This window comes from Lolium perenne, chromosome 6, assembly GCF_019359855.2.
Source record: "Lolium perenne isolate Kyuss_39 chromosome 6, Kyuss_2.0, whole genome shotgun sequence".
In the NCBI taxonomy this organism is placed as follows: Eukaryota; Viridiplantae; Streptophyta; class Magnoliopsida; order Poales; family Poaceae; genus Lolium; species Lolium perenne.
Genome location: NC_067249.2, coordinates 635366 through 641104, shown reverse-complemented (window position 1 = coordinate 641104; position 5739 = coordinate 635366). Strand labels below are relative to the sequence as shown.

Sequence of the window (5739 nt, the reverse complement as noted above, 5' to 3'; positions counted from 1 at the left end):
GTGTATTTCACACGTTCGTTGGGCAACCCCAAGAGGAAGGTATGATGCGCACAGCAGCAAGTTTTCCCTCTGAAAGAAACCAAGGTTTATCGAACCAGGAGGAGCCAAGAAGCACGTTGAAGGTTGATGGCGGCGGGATGTAGTGCGGCGCAACACCAGGGATTCCGGCGCCAACGTGGAACCTGCACAACACAACCAAAGTACTTTGCCCCAACGAAACAGTGAGGTTGTCAATCTCACCGGCTTGCTGTAACAAAGAGTTAACCGTATTGTGTGGAAGATGATTGTTTGCAGAAAACAGTAGAACAAGTATTGCGATAGATTGTATTTCAGTAAAGAGAATTGGACCGGGGTCCACAGATCACTAGAGGTGTATCTCCCAAAAGACGAACAGCATGTTGGGTGAACAAATTACAGTTGGGCAATTGACAAATAAAGAGGGCATGACCATGCACATACATATTATGATGAGTATTGTGAGATTTAATTGGGCATTACGACAAAGTACATAGACCGTCATCCAACTGCATCTATGCCTAAAAAGTCCACCTTCAGGTTATCATCCGAACCCCTTCCAGTATTAAGTTGCTAACAACAGACAATTGCATTAAGTATGGTGCGTAATGTAACTAGTGACTACATCCTTGAACATAGCACTAATGTTTTATCCCTAGTGGCAACAGCACAACACAACCTTAGAACTTTCTGTCATCGTCCCGTGTGTCAATGCAGGCATGAACCCACTATCGAGCATAAGTACTCCCTCTTGGAGTTACAAGCATCTACTTGGCCAGAGCATCTACTAGTAACGGAGAGCATGCAAGATCATAAACAACACATAGCATAACTTTGATAATCAACATAACAAGTATTCTCTATTCATCGGATCCCAACAAACGCAACATATAGAATTACAGATAGATGATCTTGATCATGTTAGGCAGCTCACAAGAAAGGCACACTCTATCTCTCTCCCTCTTTAACCTTATACACATAGGTCATGCCAAATTTTTCTATAATTTGGTGTAACCTCAAACCATATCTTCTTTTCAAACTCTATGTGTAAATCCCTTCTTTAATCTCCTCCTTCTATCATCATAAGTGTATGATGTGTTCTCTCATATTCTTTCCTCTTCAAATACTCAAACAACATCTGTTATCAAAATATACAATTGGTTTTTAGTTGAAAACAAAATAAAATCAGAATTCATAAGAAAGAAGGAGAAAACCTTTTTATAAACCCTTTTCCTAACCTATCTAAATCTGGCCAGCAGGCCCATCTCTCATCTCACCCAGCCCATCTAACCTCCCCTCTCTTCCACCGAAGCCACCTGATGGCCTGCCCCAACACCTATCGATCGAAGTGGTACGAGGACCCTCTCCTCTCCACCTTTCCACGTCGGAGGACCTGCCCATATCAGGTAATGGCGCCCCTGGGAGCTCCACGTCGATGCTCCTCCTCATCCTCTGGTCATCCTCCCTCTTTTATAAGCAGCATCAGCAGCCCTCCAAACCCTAGGCCACCTTCTTCCTCCCCCACAGCGCCGCCAACCCTCTCTTTTCTCCCCAGCAAAAACCCTCTGGGAACAAAACCGACGCCGTCTACCTTCCACCACCGACGCCATGGCCGCCGTGGATCCAACCTGAGCCGTGGAATCGAACCACCGTGCCCTCCTCTCCGTCCTGGACTACTTCACGGAACCTGGATCGCCAGGATCTGCTCGCCCACTTCCTCAACTCTGCCCCGGCCTCCTTCTTCTTCATCATCTCCGGCGACCCCTACTGCTGCCCTTCATCTCCAACGAGCCCAGGGTGAGCAGCACCTTCCTTCCCCTACCCCTGCATGCTTCCAGCCTCGTAGCATCGACGACGTGAAGGAGATCAGCTAAGTTTCGAACGAAAACGAACCCTTTTATATCTGTTTCACGGTACCATCTTCCGACGAGTCCCTCCGGCGAACCACTCCACCTCTGCGCGAGATCGTCGCACCGTTGCAAAGCTGGGACATAGATCTACAACTTTCATTTCGGAGTCACTAGTTTTCGAGGCCTGTACGCGACGCCATCTTCAACGCAAAAACGTGACCGTGAATCTGCTGTTTTACTGCCGTTTCTCGTATCATCCACGGTGCCTACCTTCCGACGTTTGCCGCCGGCGTTTCACTCCTCCCCAGAGCAAGATCAGGGCACCGTTGGATAGCCACCATCACGGGCTACAGTTTAGAGCTTTGAATCATTCAAATCCACGAAGAATCGCGACGCCCACGTCAAATCGAAATCAACCCGAAAACAGTTTCAGTTTTTCAGCTGCTGTTCGTTGTTGTCACGGGTCCGTTTTCGTTCGCTTATCGTCGTCTCCACAGTGAACCAAATCGCGTCAAACCTGTTTCATTAGAATCTCGTTACTTTCATCTTACTCAACTCGTCGAGGTTTCTCGTTTTGGCCACCCAGATTCTTCGTTCCCGATGCTTTAAATCTGTGCAGGAACGCGTCTATAGAAACTGCAGCTGTTCGTTCTTCAGTCTGCATCTGTCCAAAATTCAGTTAACCCGTTGCCACAGCTTACCTTGTATGCTACTCGTATAGTTTCAAAACCTGTCACATAGCACACTGGCTGTGCCCCTGATCTCACAGCACATCCTGGGTTCAAATCCTTGCCGGCGCACTAAACCACCTTTTTGGAGAATTCCTGGAGCTCCAAATTCAGTTCCCCTTTTTACTGTTTTGGGGGTTTTGCTTACAGCACACTTCCGTTTAGTTTTAAAAGTTAACTTTTGAAACTTCAAATCTTACAAACTTGATGTCCTTGAGCATCAGAAAAACATAAGCTACATGCTTATAAAACTTGTTTCAACTTTTGAACAATAAAATTTGATCACTTTATAAATTGGGATTAAATTGCTATAACTTGCAAAATTCATAACTTAATATCTATAATTCCGAATTTAGTAAACTTTATATACATATGCAATAGAAAAATGTGAGGATTTCAAATATTAACTTGACATGCATCATTGGCATCATCCCTGGTTCGAAATAATTAAAATTTGCAACTATAACTAAATGTTATGTGTGGGTGTCCACCATTTCTTGCTACATTCGAACACCCCACTTAATTTTGCTATGTATGAAACCCTTGCACCTCATGCATCATATTGCGCATTGCATTTCCTTGTATTGATTTGTGCCTTTACTTTCCTTGTATGTGCTATTGGTTCTTCTCGAGTAGACGCCAACGCAGAGCAGTACGAGCAGGAGTACGAGTTCCCCCTGGAGGATCGTGTCGGTGTTTCTACCTCTGATCTGACAGGCGAGCCCACCCCTTCACCTATTTTACTTTTACATGCTCTTTTGATCTATTGCTATCCTTATGTTGCGATTCTGTTGTGTCACGTGTCCTATCCACCTGTTAACTATATGTCCGAGATACACCTCCTCGCCCTACCTTTTGTTTGTTGTTTGCCAGCTTTGCGAGTCGTAGGCGAGTTTAGGGTTTTTGTTGATATCTCGAAATGTTCGAGATATCTTGTTAGGATGTTGACACATGTACTACCTTTTCGAAAATGAAGTGGATAACTTTTGCTACAACTAAAATTGCTAAGGGTTATAATATGCAGAGGCATCTGTGAGCCCCTTTGCGAAAGCATCGGAACTTTGACTTGCTAATGTCCCCTAGGACCCGAGTTCTTGTTATCTGTTTCTAAGACTGAGCGCGCTAACCACTCGTGGGAGGTTTTATCGGGACCCCCATCACCCATTACCATTTCTCAAGTCTGTTGAAAAGGGGCCACAACCTTGGTTTTATTTGCCTATGCCATGTATGCCATGCTTTACTTACTGTTGCCTTCGGGTGTTTACTTCCTGTTGCCTTCGGGTGTTTATATTCTGTACTGTACCCCGCGGGACGTTTAGCGAAGCGTGTGGTTCGCACGCCTAGCCGCCGACGCAAACCCTGAGTCCGCATCGGAGTACGGCCGAACTTCGTTTCGGGTAGCTTAGTCGGGTGGCCCCCCTAGGCATTCTTGTTGATTTGGGAACGGTCTTGTTGTGAGACTCCGGCGTAATTAAGCGGGTTCGAGCATGCGTGTATGGTAACATTGGTGCACCCCTGCAGGGTTAAATCTTTTCGGAAAGCCGTGTCCGCGGTTATGGACGACTTGGAGCTGTTTAACTCGATCATAGAACAACTTACACCTAAAGTTGTCGCTAATAACTTGCTAATTACTTGGGTAGTAAGTTAGCCCTACTATAATGGAATGGATATAAAATTGTCAACCGTGTGAGTGCCTTGTTATTACCTCTTGGCTAAGGGGGATCGCACTGGCTGGGTTGTTGTTTGCAGAGTATAGAACTGCTAGATTATGCGCTCTCTCACCTTCTCTATTAGACGGATGTTGTAGCGTGTCTCTATTGGATAGTGCTTTGCTGCCGCTAAACTCCACATATAGCCGGGCGAAGTTTACACCGCCCACCAGCAAGCATAGCTGGTCTTGTCTCGCAAGTACGTGCCAACGGTACTTACCCTCGTTTTTCTCCCTCTTTTTCCGGAACCCGCTTTTCGACAAACAGGTACGACAGATGATGAGCAGTACGCAGGTGGCTACTTTGTCGAGTTCACGGACGACGACTTCGTTGCGTAGCAGGATTGTTCCTAAGGCAGCAGCCTGTGGCTTGTTGGTTATGGGAACACCGCTTGATTATCTTCAGGACTCTTAGTCCAATTTGGATCTTGTCTGTACCCAGACTATTTGGCTATCTTATGTATGATGTACTGATGGGATATGTTTCCCCGTTGAGTGTCATTTGGATCTTGCTCTTTAGAGCGTTGCTATATATATGGACCTTATTTCCATCTTTTGTGTCGTACATAGTCATGTTGTGATATTCAAGCTGTATTCTACCCTTGTATCCTGTGCACAGTGTGTGTATGTGTGAAGTGCACAGGAAGGTGAAGCACTCAGTCCTGGAAAGCCTACCGTGAGCCTCTGAGGTGGGTGTTGTGTGCATGGGCGTGTCGAGCTGTTGCTTGGCCTACCCATATGCTTGGGAATGCGAGGCGACCTCACGGTCCTTTGTAGTGACCTCATGCACATAAACCCCTCTTACCTGCGCGCTCTGGGTTTTCCTACTCCTGGGGCTTACAGGTGTGTTCACCGGAAGAAAGTGTTTACTCCCACCCAAGCCCGTATTGACGCAATGGCCCAAGCTCAAGAGGGGAAGATCAAGTTCAACAGAGAGAACGACGCGCTGACATTAGCCCTCGAGAATCGTGAACACCCAGGACGTGTACAAGGCAAAGGCGCCATTCCATGGAAAGTAGGGTTTCCCCAGAACAATGACCCGTACAGTTACAGAAGCCGTAAGAGAAAGACGGAACGGGATGTAGATTGTATGGGGAGGATGGAATCGGAACTATTTGAGGTGAAGCAGATTGTGCATGAACTAGTAAAAGAAAGATCGGCACGGCCGCATGAAGATCGTGCAGCGGATGTCGGAAGCCAGCAGCAGAGAAGCAGCGTGGCTTCCACGGAGGCCCCGGCTGGTGCTAATGCACCCTTGCTGGCCCCGGCTGGTGCTAATGCACCGACGATCGAGATTCGTGCACCGGAGCCTCACTACCCCGTGGATGATGTAAAGGAGATGAAAGAATGTGAGCTGCATTATCCAATGGGGAACATTTCCATGAAGGTAGCGATCGGCAGCGCTTTACCTTGTACACCTGGAGCACTCCACCACAAC

General features: G+C 46.8%; 1 long non-coding RNA gene across 1 annotated transcript; it reads left to right on the top strand.

Annotated features, from left to right (window-relative positions):
* The first annotated feature begins 3193 nt into the window (after positions 1-3193).
* LOC139831948 (uncharacterized) lies at positions 3194-4852 on the top strand. Its single transcript, XR_011746358.1, has 2 exons — positions 3194-3310; positions 4570-4852. It is a non-coding gene; the product is annotated as an uncharacterized lncRNA (long non-coding RNA).
* Positions 4853-5739: the final 887 nt, after the last annotated feature.